This window comes from Lissotriton helveticus, chromosome 4_1 (assembly GCF_964261635.1).
Source record: "Lissotriton helveticus chromosome 4_1, aLisHel1.1, whole genome shotgun sequence".
Lineage (NCBI taxonomy): Eukaryota > Metazoa > Chordata > Amphibia > Caudata > Salamandridae > Lissotriton > Lissotriton helveticus.
The window spans coordinates 2,058,745,457-2,058,766,466 of record NC_136063.1 but is presented as its reverse complement, the minus strand read 5'-3'; positions in this window follow the sequence as shown (position 1 = coordinate 2,058,766,466).

Genomic DNA, 21,010 nt, shown 5'->3' with positions numbered 1-21,010 from the left:
TAAATAGGAAATTGTACCTTCTAAAGCACTGTGGACAACAAAAACTGGAAAATGTTCACCAAATATATGTTAAAAAGTATTTTCCAATCACCTATATCCAGTAAAATTGAAGAAACTAAACACAGCATAATTGCTACTGTGCATTGGCATGTTTGCCCTCCCCCAAGACACCTTTGGGAAAAAGTAAGGCAAATCCAGCATTTCTAGATACACTTTCTAAACAACCACTGATAATAATTGAATGGGTTTTTAAGACAGTTCTAAATCGTCTGCAGGAAAATAGCCCTCATTAGAACAGTCAGTGGGAGATATAGATAAGATATGAATAGGACGTTGGAGAGCATGGAATACAGAAATGGGAGTGAGTGTGATCCTTTCTATTATTTAAAACAGAAGCAATTTGCCAGGCACCTGCCCAGTAATTGTATCAGAGACTTGTACCCAGTACTTAATTTGCGTAGTTGGTGTCCGATAGCAGGCATTGGCACTTACATTTGGGAACCAGATCAAATTTCGACCCTGAACAAAAGTAGGATTGACAGAAACGAAAAAAGGGGGAGGAATAGAAATATCTAAATATGATGTTGAAGAAGACAAAATGCAGGGACAAAAACGATTTTGCAAGGGTGAGGAAAAGAGGCAGACAGTGTAGGGTGGTAGAAGAAAGAGGCATGTGATGGAATCAAGACTAGACAGATTTAGTATTCAGCAGCCTCTACATGCAGCCGATCCGGCCTCATTGCAGCCCCACTGGACTGTGACAGCAGAAAGCATGTGTCTTCACTATATATAGAAACCAAAGTTGTATTCTGGCAACCCATAGTATCTCATAAAAGGTCAGGAAGGATTGCTGATGATCAGTATTTGCTAACATTATGCCTACTTCGTGCTTTAAAAAAATGTCATTTAGATAGGACCATAGACTTCCTTCTTATGTCTATAATCCGAGTGTTTGTGGCTTCCGGTGTGTCTCCCTATGCATTATTGCCTCTGTGCCAATGTTAGTGCTTGTGTCAGTGTGTCTGTGTCAGTGTGGCCCTATTTCCCAACTTTGAGCGCTACAGCATCAATAGGGAAAGCCAGGATAGGTTCCACAGCGGTATTCGTACAAGCGCCTTGAGACCCTTGCGGGTATACAAGTATCAATTTTATTAATTTTTTGTTGTTCATGCTCTTGTTGCATGTAGCATCTATGGCTCAGTATTGCAATGCTGGCACCCCAGTGTTAGTGCCTCAGCTTTATTGTGTGTGGGTTTATCAGTGTAACTTGGGTAGTGACCCTAAGTCACTGTTACTGTATATATATATCTTTATTTATTTCCCATCATTTGTTTTCCCTTTATCAATGTCAGTGTCCCTATTTTCTCATCTACCCATGTCTCAATAGCAGTGCCCTGGCACCGGTGTCCCAGTATTAATGTCCCACTGTCAGCTTTTCTGTGGCATTTTCCATGTGCCCATGTCAGTATTCCTATTTAAATGTATCATGTTAGCAAGTCATTCTCAATTCTGCCTACTGCCATACTGCCTACTGCCACACTGTTCTGCAATTTCCGATGCACAACTGTACATTGCACAGAGCCATACTGATGTCCAACTAGGTGTGAACCTGCAAAATTACATATTCATGCAATGTAGGCCTAGCCTCGCTGTGTTTTTTTGTTTGATGTAGTAGCTTTTTCATTCCTGTTTTTCTTTGCATTTTGGGTATTTGTAGTCCTGAATATATAATAAACGTCAATCAACAAGAATCCCGATTCAAAGAAAAAATCAAATTGATACGTTGCATAAATTTCATAGATTGAAACGAGAGCTCATGATTGTATTTAACAGAGGTTTTAAACATATATATAAATACAATCTATCTTGCAAATACCAGATCCAGATCTGGAAGCTGCTACTATATTACTGATTATCCTGGACCACAATTCCTGCTTCAAGAAGTGGCAGGCCTAATGGGGGGGCAAGGGGTGCTTGGTTGGCACTGGTACCTCTGCCAATTCTCCATTCGTGAACTAAGACACGTACTTGTCACTCACAATTAGCTGAGTTGTTGTAGTGGTTGATTTTGTAGACAACTACTGAGCCATACCACAGTGACTGAAAATATTGATTTAGGTACCCCAGATTGTTTTGCCCTGGTGCTCAAAACTGGCCAATTTTAGAGATGCTAACATTGATCTCATATACTTTGCTATCAGATTGTCCTTTGTTCTCCTGCATACGAATCACAGTATAAGGCAAATGTATTCTTGCATCCAGGAAGGGGAATGGTGTGGCTGAGAAAGGCAGTCGATGTATCACGTTCCTGTGTAAAGTGCCATATTAGAGAATCTTGCTTCGCCTTGCAAAATTTCAGTGCCAGGCCTGGCACTGGGGGATTCTGGGCATCACCTCCAGACAGAAGGTTCTTGTGATTTGTTTACTTTTTCATCCAATAAGCAGGCATACCAGAGAACTGGGCAGTAATAGCTGAGAGAGAGGACAAATAAGCGCACACACTAACATTTTGGAGTAGGTGAGAGGGATTTGCACCAAAGAAGTCATGGAAATGTTTTTTCTCCAACAATTAGCCCTGAACTGGAGGGTTTTTTCAAAGTGGAGAAAGCAAAAATAAAGCACTTTTTCCTTAAAAATGATAGACTCTACAAAACTTTTAGCACATACCTGTCTTAGGTTGGGGATCGAAAGACAGCCTACTCTAACCACATCCAGCTAACAGAGAAACAGGCACACATACCCCACCAACCAGCATACATAACAGTGGACATATATGCGGACAGAAAACGTCAAGTCGCTTAGCACCTGTTAAGGGTATGAAGTGCTATATCACTCCAAAACAATATACATACTTTGACACTGCTGCTAGTTCTATCTAGTGCAGGTACCATGCCATAATCGGTATTCCCTGCAGTTGACATTGCTGTTCCCTCCTTTCCCCAATGCAAGCACTGTTTTTGCATTTCTCTATCCCAAAACGTTTAATGCTGCCCTCAAAATGATATTGAAAGTTGTATTTTCATTGAGTTCACTAACACTGGACCCCAATCCCATAAACCTTGTAGTTCTGCATACCTTTAGAGACATACAAGCAACAATAAGCTGTGGGAACGAGAATATTGATAAACATTTTTTTCTAAGACTGACAATGGGAAATGCCTTCTTCAAAGTGAAAAAGTAATGTCAGATAGATTTGTCTCTTCAGGAACAAAGAGGGACTCGAATGGCTAAGGGGTTAAAATCATACATGCTGCAACACTAGAAGAAAAGTTTGCTTCCTTGCTCATCAACTCAATTCTCAACACCTACTTTCATTTTTTAACAGTTTTGAGGCCGCGGTTATGGGATAAAAGAAGACAGAATCTCCCTTCTCAGCTCCAGGGTTGGACTATGGCAGTAAAAAGTTAAAGCACCAAGTAAACATGGCCTCATTAGCGAGTCAGGTAGCTAGAAAACTCCACATTTGCAAATCAGAACAGTTTTGAGCTTCCAGAGACAAGCTGCATGGGAGACTGTGGGGCATATTACCAACAACTAGCGATAATTATCGCTATGTTGGCTTAGTGGCAATAATTTTATCGCCGTGTTGCGATGATTTTTATCGCTTAGGAGCCTTGCTATTATCAAGGTTTATCTCCTAAGCGATAAAAATCGGCCGAAATGCATGAATATCGCTGTAAAGTCAGCGATATTCATGCATTACTGAGCTAATGCTCTTAGCCATGTTATCCACCTCCCATTGGATAACATGGCTAAGAACTGCTCAGGGCAGGTGATAGCTTTTGGAGATATTCGCGCTTAGCGCGAATATCTCCAAATGTTGGTAATAGGAGATAGCGATGTTAGCGACTGTTTCCAGTCGCTAACATCTTGGCACACCCACTTTGCATGTCATTAGTGATAAATATCTCTGACATGCAAAGCGGGGCCCAAGATGGTGGCTATCTCCTACTAGCTGTCGCTAAATTGTGTTAGCGACAGCTAGGTAATAGGGAGATAATTTTATCTCTGCTTTCTTGGCTTTTAAAATCCCTTGATAATATGCCCCCGTATGCCTTAGGGCTTTCTGCACACAATGGTTGCGGTAATTTCACAGATATCAACTGTAAAAGACAGCCCTCGAGACCATAACACAGGTCACAAACAGCCACAAATAACCAAGTCACTGACATGTCAGACCATAACCGCTGCTACTTGTAGGTTGCTAAACAGGCTAGAGCCACCCAGCTCTGCCTCTATGTGCCAGCAATAGGTGTTCGGGGCTGAGTGTGAGTGCATATTGACTAAACTAATGTCATGTCCAACACAGAAAATGGGTTTTATTTAGTTTACTGTGTTAAACTATAAACAGAATCAGAACCTGACCTTCAACTTGGTTCATCGCCAGTGTGTCTTGTGTTGCTGTGGTCGTAAGAGGTGCTGCAGACTGATGAGAAATGTTCTTCCTGTTTTGGTGTGAAGGCACATTGAATAGGGTCCAGGAGATGTTTTCTTCATCCTTCCCACCTGTGCAAAACCATTACAATGTTGCTGTTTTCCTAATCCAGAAGCCTCTCACCAAATGCATATTTAATAACACCAGTTATGTCATACTTGTTAAGTATACAGAAAAGGAAGGCGCTCTGCTTCGTGTTTGGCTTCTCTGCTTGCCACTTGTACATTTTTGAGATTGTAGCCAATCTCACTGGTAAGCATGGAGTGAATGGGGGCACATGCTGCACTAGACCATGCTGCCTGCCAGGGATTCTCTCTTGCTACATAGCCAAGCCTGTTAAATGTATCCTCATACGAGGAGAGGCAGGGAGAGAGGCACTCACTGGCCGGTCTCACGTCTGTCCCAACAATCCCATCCAGCAGCAGCACCCAACAACAGAGGGCCAAATGTGGTACCCAGCGACGGGATGTGCACAATGTGCAGAAGCAAGAGGTCCAAAGTTGAAGCATTATTTCTCAATGAAAAGTGAAGGAACTCTGGCAGTATTCAGTGAGAGATCAGACGGTGTGGAAAAAGATGCAGCTGTTGTTTGGGAATACGTACTTTGGTCTTGATGGAATATACAAATAGGTAGTGGACACTTGGACAGGGACCTTTCCAGGGAGAAGACACCACCTATGATGTAGATCTACCATCAGATGATGCCCAGAGATTCTCTGATATATAATCATTTTGCTTCTATACAAGGGGAGGGAGATTAGACAACCCTGTCTTTTTATAATGACAGCTCCTTTCATGATTTACGGACTAATTGCTATGCTTACCATATTTGTGTTATACATTTTCCTCCTTATTGTGGCATGTATACTGCATATTATAGCAAGTTAGATCAAATAAATATTTTAAACTTGTTTTTGTCTCTGTCGGAACTTATTGTGGACAAGTACAAGAGTGCGAGCAAAAGGGTGTGTCTTGCAACCACGATTCCTGAGAGAGTCAGGAGTGTTGTGTTCTGGTGTGCCTTATAATTTGTTTCTCTGTGTGTGAGTAAGAGAGCAAGTGAGACACTATAGCTAGTCGGTCCTGCGCTCATGGTACTAAGGTGGTGGGATGACCCAGTCCCTGGTGGGATGACCCAGTCCCTATGCACTAATGTCCCATGCTCCTACGCATTGTTCTGTGTTTGTGTAGAATCCCTGTAACAGTACACTTTCAGTTTAAAGCAAACCCTTCACTAAGTATGACCTATTTGCAGTGTACGATTGCAGAGCCTTATATGGACTAGGATAGAGGTTAAAACATTTGGTAACATCTTTTAAACCTAACTTTTCTCTACCAGTTTCAATAGAGATTCAGAGCTCATGCCAGACGTAAGAGTAAATAAAACTCCTGTAATGCCACTCTTGTAACTCTCAGCATGTTTCTATAGATCTCAATAGGTGTCTCAGGGCCTTTTTTGGGGCAAGATGATACATGCGAAGAAGCCTATAGGCAGTAGACTACTTCTGTTTCACTAACATGCTCTCCAAATGTGTGTAGTATAAGCTGCATGGATCACATTCTCCTCTTTATATAGGGTGGCTAGGTATGAACCTGTGTGTTTGAGTGCTTTTGTGACACCTGTCTAACTAAAAGATCCCTGCTTTTGGAACCTAATGCTGATGTAGCTGTGACAAAATTAGCACAGGGGTATGATAAACTCTATAGTTTTAAAGTAATTGTCAGGAGCTGCATTACACATGTCAGACTAAACATAGAAATGCAGACATCCTTACACATGGTAGCAGTCAGACATTCAAATTTGACACACCTCACTATGTACTATCTACTTGCAGTGTACTGTTGCAGAGACTTATATGGACTAGGATAAAGGCTAATACATCTAGCAACATGTTTTAAAGCTCAATTTTCTCAACGAGTTTCATTAGACAGCCAGACCTCTCAATGCCAAGCCTAACTCAAAATGAAAGGCTGACTCCTGCTCTTGTGCACTCTTGTGAGTGTCAGCATCTTTCCAGAGACTTGAATGAGTGTTTCAGTGCCGCTTTTAGGGGCAGGAAGACATATGGAAAAAAGCCAACAGATACTAGACTGCTTCTGTTTCACACTGCATGCTCTCCAAATGTATGTAATAGAAGCTTCATGGATCACCTTCTCCTCATTATACAGGATAGCCAGGTATGAATCTGTGTTAAAATGTTTCTGTGATGCCCGTCTAACTAATGGAACTGGTCCTAGGATTGATGTTTCTGGTCCAGGGAGGACCTGACTTGGCAGTTCGGGCTGGACTGTTCCCATGAGGCACAGGGTCAAGACTGATTTGCATGTAGCCAGGTCTAAACTGGGAAGGCATGGTGAGCAAAAGAATGATGGATTTAACCCAGATCTCTTGACTGGGGATGTATGTTTTGATTTGTTCTGCATTGCGTCCATCAATTGTGTCTCTTTTCCTGTCTAACTAATGTATCACTTCTTTTGGGACTGAACGCTGATGTAGCTCTGACAAAATGTGTGCAGGGAAATGATTGTGTAGTTTTTGAGTTAGGCTCATCAGCTGCACCACACGTCAGACTAAACTTACAAGTATAGACCTACCTGAGACATGGTAGCAGTCAGACATTCAAATTTGACAGAATATGCTTGCAGTTTAAAGCACACACCTCACTATCTACGGACCTTCTTGAAGTGTACCTTTGCAGAGACTTACATGGATTCAGATAGTGGTTAATACATCGGGCAACATGTTTTAAACTTCACTTTTCTCCACCATTTTAATTAGAGAGGCAAAGCCCTCAATGCCAGTCCTAAGTCAAAATGAAAGGCTGACTCCTGTCATGCCACTCTTCTAAGTGTGAGCGTCTTTCTAGATACCTCAATGAGTGTGTCAGTGGCTTTTTAAGGGCAAGATTTCACATTTAAAGAAGGCTATTGTTACTATAATAGCTCTATTTCACACTGCATGCTCTCTAAATGTGTGTAGAAGAAGCTACACAGGTCAATTTCTGCTCATTATACAGGGCAGCTGGGTATGAAGTTGTGTGTTCAAGTGCTACCATGATGTCTATCCAGCAAACAGATCTGTGCTCCTGGGACTGAAAGGTGATGTTGCTCCGACAATATTTGTCCAGAGGAATGATAGATTGTATAGTTTTTAAGTTAGGGTCATCCGCCGCAGCACACGTATCAGACTACACATACAAGAAGAGACATACCCGAGATATGGTAGCCGTCAGACTTTTAAACTTGCAAGAGTAGGCTTTCCGTTTAAAGCACACACCTCACTATGTATGGCCTTCTTTCAGTGTACCTTTGTAGAGACTTATATGGACTCAGATAGAGGTTGATATATCTGGCAACATATTTTAGAACTCACTTTCCTCTACCAGTTACATTAGAGAGGTAGAGCTTTCCACTCCCATTATGCCACTCTTCTGAGTGTTGGCATTTTTTTAGAGATCTCAATGCATGTGTCAGTGCCTTTTTAAGGACAAGATGACGCATGTAAAGAATCTTTTAGGAAGGCTTCTTGGCCTTCAAGGTCCCTCAGAAGTAAAGTGGACTACTAGTAGGGGGATGACACAAACAGAGCAGAAACAGCAGTTATTTAAGTTCACCAGAGCCTTTTGGAGGTTGAAGTCCTGCAATAAAAATATAAACCCAAGTGGGTGTTGCTAGCGCCTGAAGATTGTAAAACAGTCCCCAGCAGTGAGTAAATCTTAACTGGAAGTCCCACAAATACTGCCCATATAATCCAACAAACAGGGAACCTCACCGCTCTAACAGCAGCCTCATTTGCAAAGTCGCCATAGATCCGCATTTCCCTCATGGCAGTGCGGTCTCACGGCTGAGCCCAGCCGCTATAAGTGGAAAGAAAGAGTTGCTCTGCATGAGACCGCACACACGGTAAGTTTACCACTTTATTGAAGGCTAGGCAGGTGACACAGGCTCACAGCGCAAATCCTCTCTGGGGAGCTTGTCTGACGCATTTCGAACACCCTGTGTGCGTTCTCATCTAAGGTGATGATGACCAAAGGTGTTGTGTGGAGTGTAGCTAAGTCTATTGCCCCTATTAAGTTGTAAATCAAGTCCTAAATTCCTCTCCCGCAGACAAAACCTTTTTAATGCTCATCTAAAATGCCCGCCACCAGCCCATTTAATCTCTCTGCCAAGATCTTGGCAAGGATTTTATAGTCGCAATTAAGCAGAGATGGGTCTGTATGAATCCTAAGAGTTTCGTGGTTTTCAGGTTTAGGAATCAGCGCTACTATGCCTTCTTTCCATGATGGTGGCATATTCCTACCTTCTTCAAAAATTTGAGAGAATAGTGTCTTCATTATAGGGATGGGAACCTCCATAAGACACTTCTGCTGGTATTTCATTAGGGCCTGGCGCTTTCCCAGACTTCCCTGCCATTATGGCCTTCCATACCTCACTTCTTATAATTGAACTGTTGAGATTTTTAGAACCTTTCTCATTAATTCTGTGCGGTACATCTTGGCACAACCATGCCTCAATATCTTCCTCCACAACAATTAAATCCTCCTGATAAACCTTTCAAAGTAATTATGAAAAGCCTCTTGTATCTCTATATAGCTCCTAAGTGGATTTCTCAATACCTCACACCTAAATTCTTTTATAAAACCTTTTGCCTGATCATGTTTGGTTTTCCAGGCTAGAAGGTTTCCGCAGCCTTCCCCATATTTGAAGTGGGCTATCTTGCTAGCTTACCACCATTTCCTTAGTCTCTGTTCCATCACCCCAACAAGTTCCAGTCTAAAAGATTGAAGAGAAGCTTGAGTGCCTTCTGGCTAATGTCTACTGTCCTGGACTAATAGCTGTTGTTCTGGCTGCTGGATGTTATGTTCAATTTCCCTCACTTCAGCTCTGTATTTGTTCTGTCTAGATATCTGGCGAGACATTATGTACCCTATTAAAAAGGCTTTATAGGCATTCCATACAGTTCCCATTGGAGCGATAGCTTGATTAATTGCAAAACGTTCTTGTGTCTCTGCACTCAACTTCTTGATCACTTCCTATTCTAATAAAATAGCACGGTCTAGAGCCCATCTCCTATATATTGGCCTTACTGGTAGATCTAATACTAAAGTTATTGGAGTGGTCCGAAAGATGTGCCCCCAGATGCTTTGCATCTTTGACCCATCTTTTCAAATCTTGATTAACTAAAAAGAAATCCAATCTTGATTTATGTCCATTCTTCCTATTGTTAAAGGTATATCCCCTTCTGTTTCCCCTTTTGGCTCTCCATATAAGCATCCATCCTAGCTGCTTCATAGAAGACTTTATTATTGATCTCATCCTGCAATTTGATGTTGCTCTGCTTTTTAGTGAGCAATCTGCAGCTGGATCTAAAACCACATTAAGGTCCCCGGGAAGGATCATAAGATCCGGAAAATCTTACAGCTCCATGAGCAAGCTTTTAAAAGGGGCAGGATCATCTATGTTAGGCCCATAGAAACCCACCACCGTGAATTTATGAGAATAACATTCAATCTTGACTATGGCCCATCTCCCCATTTGATCAACTCTGCTGTTTTCTACAATGATGTATGGATTTCTTTTAATTAAAATTGCCACTCATTTTGTGATTATCTGTTGAGTGTACAAATAAGATCCTGCACACAGCTCCGAGATTTAACTACGTTTCTCATTTCTCTATCTTTTAGATGTGTTTCCTGTAATATTAAAACCTGTTCTGGAGCGTCTTTTAGATATTGTAAAATCTTTTCCCTTCTGTACTTCGCTCTTAACCTGTTAAAATTCCATGACAGAACCCTCAGCAACACACGTTGATCACTTGTCCGTTGTGTCATATCCCCTTCACCCATAAAGTTTCAAAAGTCATACAAAGACGAATCGGACGTATTTTAAAAAAAATGTTCTCTCACTGCTCCTCACCCACCTTATCCCTCTGTGAAACTCACCCTGGAGAACCCTCCATTCCTTCCTTCATAGCCGTATACTGGCCTATGTGGCCCCCCTCCTGGAGTCGGAAGAATATACATTTCATGTTTAAACTGTTTAATGCTCCTTGCCCATCATTATTTATTACCTTGACTAAAGAGAGAGAAGGCATTTTTTATATCCACTAGCTTACCCCTCCCTCTGAGATAGATTGTAGGACCTTTTCCGCGTCTTCCACCTGCCTGAAGACTTGACTGCATTTTGTGGTTATGCATCACATTTTATGTAGCAGGGAATTTTAATTTTGCGATAGCGCCTTGTTTCCTCAAAGGATCAAGGAGCTTCCCCAGCTCCTATTGTTTAGTTGCAGTAATCAATCAAAAATCTGAATATATTTCCAAAGTTGAGTTTCAAAGTTTCAAAAATCTCTTAGAGCTTTATTCAGAATCTCTTCCTTTAGTTCACACGTTAAAAAATGGACTAGAATTTTTGTTTAGAGTTAACCTGAACACGTCTCTATGAACCCTCTGGATATCGGCCATCAGAGCTTCCACAGTATTGTCAATTTGTGTACCTTGCCTAATCAATTTGACAACAAACTCTTTGAGAAAATTCCCTTTGGCCCCCTCAGGGATCTTTAGCAACCGTATATTGTTTCTCCTTTGTGAATTTTCAAGGGATTCGAGCTTTTCTTGAAAACCCACTTCTTTTTCTTTTATTAGAATGATCTCTTTTGTATTTTCTTCTGTGTGGGTGGCTAATGCCATCACAGTGGATTCCAGGGCTGCTATTCTAGCTGTTAAAGATTCTAACTTCTCTTCCATCAGTTAACTTTTTCTCCCAAAAGATTCAGACTATATACTGTTCTTTTGGAGAAGCTGACAGCACCCCGGACCCCTCTTCCTTTCCCTTCCCCTCCACTGCTACTCCTTGCCAGCTAAATACCCTTCCTCTCTTAGATCTGCCTACTCTGGATAGACTTATCCCTCAGATCACTTCTGGCTCACCTAGTGACTCAGCATCCCCCAAGACCCTTCTTAAGGTAGTGGACATAATTCGCCCGGTCATACTGGACGTCATCAACACCTCTATCACCACAAAAGCCGTACCCCCGTCATGGAAGTGCGCAATGGTGAGGGCTCTGTTGAAGAAGCCCAACCTGGATCAGAACAACCTAGCGAATTACCGCCCTATCTCTTTGCTCCCTTGGCTGAGTAAACTATTGGAGAGGCACGTAAACGACATCTTGATGAGCCATTTGGAAGCAAATGGTCTCCTGCGTGCCTCCCAAACAGGGTTTCGCCCTCGACATGGAACTGAAACCGCTCTCTTAGCGGTAACGGAGGAAGCTAGAACTGTGTTGGACCAGGGTGGAAAGGTCGCCATTATTTTATTAGATCTAAGCGCTGCGTTCGACACAGTTAACCATGTCACGCTTTTACAACGTCTGGCGGACATGGGTGTGTCGGACGCAGCCCTAGAATGGCTGACATCCTTCCTGGCCGACCGTTTCTTTCAGGTCTTCGAGGGCGAGGTGGCATCTCCTAAACATCCTCTCAGATGTGGGGTTCCTCAGGGCTCCTCCCTGAGCCCCACTCTGTTCAATGTTTACATGGAGCCTCTAGACAGGATAGTCCACCTCTTTGGTGTGCGTATTGTCACCTACGCAGACGACACCCAACTGGTGGTCTCCTTAGACCACCAGGAGGGATCGTCTAACACCCTAGGCTCCTGTCTGGAGGCGGTCTCCAGATGGATGCAATCCTCATGCCTAAAATTTAACGGGGAGAAGACAGAGGTTATCCTGCTGGGCAATCCCTCCCTCTCGGGCTTTGCATCCTCCTGGCCTCCATGTCTAGGCCCACCCCCTACGCCCAAATCTCAAATAAAAAGCCTGGGGATCTGGCTTGATACCGACCTGAACTTCTCGGTACAAGCTACGAAGACTGCGGCTACCTGTTTTGGGTTGATGAGGATGCTACGGAAGGTGCTCCCTCTGCTCCCATTTCAGGTGAGGAGGATCCTGGTCCAGGCCCTTATACTATCTCGCCTGGACTATGGGAATGTCCTCTACATGGGAGCTCCTGCCTACACCATCCAGAGGCTCCAAGTCACCCAAAACAGCGCAGCCCGTCTACTTTACAACCTTCCCCGATGGCAGTCAGCGAGGAATGCTTTGAGGGAACTTCATTGGCTTCCTATTGCTGGAAGAATACAATTTAAGGCCATGTGTATTTTACACAAGGCCTTTCATCGTACTGGCCCTGCAATCCTCCAGTCCCTGGTCACTCCTTATGCTCCATCTCGTCCTCTTCGTTCCAGCTCCGCCCAGCTGGCTACTCCCATCAGAGTCAAGAAGGCTCGCTGGGGTGGCCGCTCCTTTTCACATACTGCGGCAAAACTCTGGAACACTCTTCCTCTGCCTTTGCGGGAAACTTTAAACCATCTCTCTTTTAGGAAAACTCTAAAAACACACCTGTATGCTACCCTCTGCTGACCTGCCTTGAGCCCCCGCTAATTAAGTTTCTGTCATAAGCGCTACGAGGCCTCCGGGTAGTTAGCGCTATACAAGTGATGTTTCAATTCAATTCAACATGTGAGCTTAATCTCAGCTTAATTTTTTTCCAATAATTCAAATCTATTTCTAATTTCTTTTGTCAGCAATTGCACCAAATCCGAGACTGACTGCGAGGCTGCCTGGTCTGATGGTTAGTTCAACTGATCCAACATTTGCACTTATTTTTGTGTCCCTGCAGACCCCTGCTTCCCCTTGATTGGGCAAGGGACCCGCAACTCCGTCTTTATTTTCGTTATCTGCCATCGGAATCTCCCCAGTACTTTCCTCTGATAGCTTAGAGTCACTTGCAAGCACTTGAAATCTATTGGGATTAAGAATATCTTCAAGGTATTTAAATGTCCGGGGGCACTGTTGGGGATGGAGGTATCTGTAAGTTTTAATGTCAAGTTTCTGGGTACAACCTTGAAAAAAACGACTTAACGAGGGGGTTATTTTTATCTTGTGTTGAATCTGATTAGGGGATTTTGCCTTCCTTGATTTTCTTCTTTTAGGGTTATCCCGCTCCTCCACATCAGCTTCCGTCTGGGATGGCCAGGTGATTTTATATTTATTCTCTTTTTCTCTCCTAGGGTTTCCTGCTTCCGAGCTAAGTCAGAGTTGTTTTTAGAAAGTTGACAGTCTGTTTCTGAAAGGTCTTTATGCTGCCTTGAGCCAGCACTCCTCAGGGCATATCTCTTTTGCTGCCCCGTACCTCTGATGCTCCATCTCACCCCTTCCTCCAGAGTTCCTTCAGAATTCACCTCTAACGCTGAAATCCCCTCTTTGTCCCCTGTCATAATCTCTCCTCCCTACCTGCTTTAGTTTCCACGCCAGCAGGGACCCTTCCTGCGGCCTTTGATCTTCTCAAATTTGCCCGCAGCTCCTGCGCAGAGCAGACAATGCTTGTACTGCCCCTGCCTCTGCTGCCCCGGATGGGGATCCAAGCCACAGCTCTTCCCCCTCGCTCCAACTCGAGCGCAGTGCAGGACCAAAACAAAACAGCCCCCTCCGCGGCAGCCGCCACAAACTCTGCCAACACTGCCACCGCCGCAGCAAGGGAGAAGGCAAAGCACACAGAGGAGCCCTCCTACCTTAAGCCTTCCCCAATAAATATTTTCCTTTGCCTAGCACAGTACAGAAGAAACTATTTGATCATTTCAGGCAAAATAAGACTCCTGACTCCTAAAGCCTCTGCGACCTGTTACTCACTGGCCGACATGTTCTCCCCAGAGTACCCTCCCTTCAGCGAACAATAGCAATTCTTGTCTTGTATTATTTATATCTTAATTATTTATATCTGAATCGGTTAATACAGCAATATATCCACAGCACTGCAGCCAACTCTTGTTTCGCGCACACTAGCCCTTCTCCAGGGCAGTTAAACATAGAGATCACAAATCAATGCTTTTGCATACATAAATTAAAAACATACACTGCACGGATCACTGACATAATATCGAATTCACAAATAGAGAATTACCAAAATATCGAATAAAAAATATAGAATGCAAAAATATCGAATTCCTATCTACAAACAGGTAAGTACAAAAATATTGAATAAAAAATATATTTTCAAAAATACAGTTAGTCAAAATATCGTATTTTTTTAAATGTCTTAAAAGTAATTTTAAATTAATGAAATAATAAATATAACAGTAGGGAAAGCATTGGATAGCGTAGGGGTAAACATTACTATTCGATATTAAATTACTTACCTTCAATTCGATATTTTTCACCACTATAATCTGTCCATTTGATATTTTGTCCATTCTATATTTTGACTTCGATATTTTGGTAATTCTATATTTTGAATTCGATATTTTGTCTTGTTACCCACTGAACTAATCACATCATCTAATTTAAATTGCACTTCATTGCATCCAATACAGATTCAAGGATTCTACATTATTAGGTATGCATACTTATAACCCAGGGAAATCTTCAAAATAACCTAAAAATTGCCCTATTAACTATCCTCCTTCAGGATTGTGAAATTGAGTTATAGTTAATAAGTTATGTATATTCCTCCTTAGTTGATGGAAATAATTTTGTACTAAGCAATTTACCTCTCAAGTTACTTTTCATGCTCCAAAGAACTGAATCCTGGCAATTGGCTCAATCTTCAATCTGCTGTATCTGCGTATCATTCACTATAATAAGTAAAGGGCATTGTAATTAAGTTTTAATTTTATCAGTGAAATATACCTATTATTGTCTCTTCCTATATTTAGGTCAATACTCACAATGTCACTGAAGTGTTGGTTCCACACTTTTCCAATACATCCTATACGTATAGTCTAACAGCATCCTTCCCTTGAACCATGTTTGTATAATAGGCAGTAATCTGAAGAAAGCTTCCTTATTAAGTGCCCTTATTTTGTCCTCTATTCTAAGGACCTCTTTTTATATGCTATTTATTTCAATTCCTACCTGTGATAATTTATTATATAATACTTCTAATATTTGTCAGTCATGCCCTGATGGTATGGTAACTGATGAATCTCCCTGAAATGGGATACTGCAAATAAAATGGATCCTTAGCGCTGCCACACATGTATTAGTTTCCCCTTGTTTTGGAAAACAAATTATTTCAACAATAGATTGTTTCATATTGGAATTTTATGAAGGTAAATTAAGTATGGAGAATTAAAGCTTACTCATGTTTCACAAAATCTGTTTCTCTATTAACCCTTGGAGTGGTTTGTGTAGTAGCGCTACGCACAGCTACGCGAAGTACACTTTGCAAACTATGCGTAGCTATGCAAACTGCGTAGTGCGGTAGGGAAAATGCTGCTCCCACTGATTGCACAGTGCTGGATGCTTGTCCGCACTGTGCAATCATTGCAAACAGCATCTTGCATAGTGCAAGCAGTCATTTTCTGTAGCTCGAGTAGATTTGTACTCGAGCAGCAGCTTTTTCAACGGGGACTGGTAGTTTCTCATCGCGAGCGGTCGCGAGCATACGCGACCACTCGCAATGAGAAACCTGACCTCCCCGCGTTGAGAATCTCGCCGGGAGGTTTATTTTCCATGCTCGTGATCAGCAACTTGATGTTGCTGATCGTGTATGAGGAGAAAGTCTCGCAGGGATGTCATCTTGCTCGCTCGCGGTTGCCAATTTGACACTGAGGACCTCGAGCAAGCAAGAAATGCCCACTACGCTACGCATTTTTGCACTGTGCTACGTGCAATTCACGTAGTGCGTGGTTGCGCAAACTACGTGAGCGTAGCATAGTCCTATGTCCAGGTTTATTCTCTAGCAGAAAGTCCCAAAAGCATATCCATATCGCCCACAAGTCTAGTGGATTGAAAGGTAACAATTGCCTATGAACGTATATTCTGAAACCCATTTAATTTGCTAATATTAAACAAAGCATGCTTTAATAATGCTTTGCTGCAAGTTTCACAAATTGTTTGTGAATGTTTCTAACTTGTTTCTCTTAAAAAGCAACCCAGATGACCCACAAGGTCACTTAAACGAACTTGCCAGGTCTAAAGACATTTGACAAAGTTCCCACAAGTTTAACTCCTCACACAGTACCCCGTATCTCTCAAAAGATTACAACTTTAGCCACACAGCCATTAGGGTATTGTCACTCACCGCTGCTTGTTCACAACACGCCTGTCTTAACATCATAACTTTGTACTTTATTGCATAAAATGCCCGTGCGGGCTAATGTACATTGGCAAAACAGAAAGGAAACTCAAAATAAGAATAGGCGAGCACAAGAGCATGATACGTAACAAAAACTTGAAATCCAATTTGGCAGCTCATTGGATAACTTACAAGCACAATATCTCCCAAGTGCGATTTATGGCCGTGGAAAAGATTGAAATGAGAGAAGGGACAGATAGTCGCAAACTCTTATCCCAAAGGGAAGTTATGCTAATCAAAAAATTTCAAACAATGGAACCCATGGGGTTAAATGATAAACTGGATTTAGGATGCTTTCTGTGAATGCTTAGCATATCAGGATTGTATAATGTAACAATCTTAACGGTATATTGTTAACATGGATATATTTGCTCAGCAATTTGGGCCAGGTATTGAATTTATGCACATGTGCACACATTTCACGCACAATTTTTATACACCTAACAGCACTTATACTCATATTAATGCCTCCAGCTCTAACAACATTCAGCATCTCAGTGATGGGTACATCCAAATATACACTACTTTGTATAGTGTTCGTGTTTTTCAACATTAGGAGATCACGTTGCTATTTCTATATCACATTTACCGTTAGGTTCACTCGTCGCTTTAATCCCTGATTACATTCAGTTATACTGTGGTCCGGTCAGCAGACTATCACTCTATCATGGCCGACATCATTTTCTACTCCTGAGCAGTCCGTTTTCAACGTGTGACGCTTCTGTCATCACATATTCAGCACGACCATGTATTTAAGACAAGCTTAAATGGTTTGTATCTTTAGGGTTTAGCATCAATTAAATTATCAATCACATATCTTTACACTTGTTATATTAGTGTAATTCAGCATGATAATTCAGCCCTATATTATCACTCGGCATTGCAATATGGCCGACGTGACTTCCGAGCAGAGCGTAATCCGTTTTCAGTGTTTGATGTTTCAGTCTAAACACTCGCATCGCGTTTATTTATTCAACAACCGCGAGACTTGTTTGTAAATACCAGAACCTTGGTGACATTCCAAACCGTCAGGAGGAAATAGAGAACATTCGTCCGTGTCTGTATTCTCTGGTAAGCGTCCGCTTTGCTATCGTCCTTTATTTTTTAACCGACCGCTCCCAATTATCCACAGACCCGTTTACTAATGGGTCTCTCCATTTTTTCACAGATACGTCGTTTATGCACTACGAAGACCAGGTAATGAAACGCATTTTCGTATATCGTTTAACCAGTTACAGCTCCCACACGTATATGCACCTAAGCGGGCTTTTTCATCACATTTTCATCACTTTTTTATAGAGTTGACACACGAAAAAGTTTGATAAACATAGCGACGTTTACTTCAATACTTCAACAAACAATGTGAGTAGCTCAGCAAAAATAATTCATTTATCAGAGCCGCAACGCTAGTAACAAGAGCATTAACATGAAGCAATAGGTATTGAGGGTTAAGGAATAATAACGGTAATTTGTGCAAGACATTTCAATGTTTTTTTCACTGTTCATTTCGATGTTTATTGCAACAGATTGTTAGTAAACATAATTACAGGAGTGGTGAACTCAGAAATGAGAAGTGGCAAAAGTAAAAATTAAATTGTAATATAGATAGTTGAAAATGTAGAATTAATGCAAACATATGGTTGTTTGCAGAGGCCCCTGAGGAAGGGACGTGGGTCCCGAAATGCATCGGGCCAACTAATTCAACGATCGTCGAAAATAACAATGAATTTATTGTTTGTAAAATGTTGAACTCAATATATGTATGACGAAATACATTTGAGAGTGATTATGCAATTAAAATGCATTGAAAAGTAATCTTGATGATTTGTAAAAAAAAGGATTTAGAATAAATATGATAATCAAGTATAATTTGAAATCAGTGCATTACTGAAAAGCATTTAAAATTTCTGAATAGGGGGAAATACTATACACTAAGCTGTGCGTCTGGTATGGTCGTGATATTGTTATCACGCACCACTCCCCAAATAACACTTAAACGAACTTGCCGGGTCTGAAAACATTTGACAAAGTTCCCACAAGTTTAACTCCTCACACAGTACCCAGTATCTCTCAAAAGATTAAAACTTTAGCCCCACAGCTATTAGGGTATTGTCACTCACCACTGCTTGTTCACAACACGCCTGTCTTAACATCAGGTTCAAAGTGCAATAAATGAGGACTGCTTTACCTTCTTTTTATACTCGATCTCAACTTTAATTGGCGAAATATACCTTGGCCTTTGTCTTTAAAATGCTGTTTCCATTACTTGCTAATGTATTACACGGTACCCAATGTGCCAGAACTCTTCTTTAGTCAACCTATTCACGGCATCTTTAGCATAAAGTTTATATAAAACTAACGCACTCCACACCCGTTCTCTCCAAATGTATTTGAAAATAAAAATGAAAAATAGATTTTTTAATTCATCCTTCACAGTCTCTATATGGAGATTCAAACCATGGATAATACTTTTCATCAATCTGTACCAGATAGCACTACCCCCTAACATATAAGTGGGGTCTCTTATGTATTGAACTAAGTATCCACTTGAACAGTTGAATTCATATGAGGCACCATATTGTAAAAAAAGAAGCTTAATTTTTGAAACTCGATATCCTCTCTACGGGGACTCGAAAACTATATGATAGCCGTTGTTCCACTTTATACTTACACATGTTATTCTTGGGCTATGTGAAAATCGTCTAAATAATGTTGCAACAAAAGTCCCCCTGAAGTGTCCGATTCATGAGAATCACCATGCACAAATTAAAAGTGAAACTTTTTTTTTAATCTTAAAATATCCTTTCTGGGGGGTTCAAACTAAATGCTTGGTACTGAATTCCTCTATAATAGCACATGCTGCCGCTGCACTATGGAAGAAACATCTAATTAATGTTAGAAGAACAGTCCCCCTTAATATGACTACTTTATTTTATAGCACCTCAAAACTAGCCCTCTGTTGACTATGGAACATGTTTACTAAGTAAATTACTAGTTAACTAAACAACCAATCTATAGCTATACAGTGTCTTGGAGTAATCACCATTTCTTTGTAAGGCATATTATAACCATATCGTAATTCAAAAAATAGTAAATCTATCGTTAGTTTAGGGTGCTAAGGTCCTAAACAGGGATTCATACCTAAAGTTGGCGCGTTCTGTAAAGTTTGATCTGTATTCACGCTACCACTGTGCTGCACTGCGGATCCATTTTTAATTTTAATATTATGATCCATAGAGTAGTCCTTTACCCTGGATATATTCTAATGTGCTCTTTCGGGTTGGTTTCGTATGTTAATAACTGACATTTATAAATATTTTTACAGGTATAATTCAGAAAATGATACGAACATGTCCATAAATGGTACAGCCCTGAAGAAGACCTACCCCAAAATGCTCGACAGACCCAACACGAAGGTCGGAACGCGTTGGCGCAACTACAATGGGGGCCAAGAGCAATTATTAATTGTTTTTACTTGCACATGTATCTGTGCACTATGAGAGATGAGATTTAGGATCTGTGCCTGCTATAAATCCACACTCTGACCTCCACTATAGGAAGATCAAGTAGTGCTATTTGGCACTACTAAATAGAGCTCTGAAGTTATAATAGTCCCATCAACAATATAAAGAAGGACACCAGATCTACAATGTTATTCCTTTTGTTGTATGCTTCTTGAATACCTCTTTGCATATACTTAACAAGTGATGTTATGTATTGTTTTTTGTTCACACAGATTTTGTATTATGTCATTTGTGGTTGAGTAAGTAATAACTACATGCACAATGTTGCCCTGTAAAAGTTATTTTATACAAACAAGCAATGAAAAAAGTGAAAGTCTAAAAATGATGTAGATTGATTCGTTTAAGTTAGATTCACAAGAATAATACAGCCTGACGTGATACACCCAAGTGTACATTTTTGCTAAGAAACACTAATTATAACAGGTCAAACCAGAGACATCTGAAGGAACAATTTTTAGATTCCTTTAATCCAAAAAAGATTTGATTGATGATCTTGAAGGCACACTTCCCAGATTAATCATGTACAGATTCCAGCCTCCTAAGTCCATAACTGAATAACTTCCCTTTATGATCTACATTGGCAGTGGTGGGCACGCCTCCTATTATTTAAGTTTTCTTGTCGGTTTGGCCAAAGTGGGGGTGTAAGCTGGGGGCTGCCATTGGCTGATAGCAGCAGAGGCTAAAGGTCACATTCCAAGGTGGGCAGGCCTTTAAAGCTCCCCTCTTTGAGCACTGGCTTTTCCTGGGGGAGGGGTCATGACTTCTCTGCCCAGGATGTGCATTATTTCTGGTCCCAGAATGCAGGGGGGCTCTAACCAGGGGTCCAGAATAATGACTGGAGGTGGCTGGTTGCCAACAGTCAGTCAGAGACCACACCAGGATTGATAAGTATTCACCGGACACCTCTGAGGTGCCCT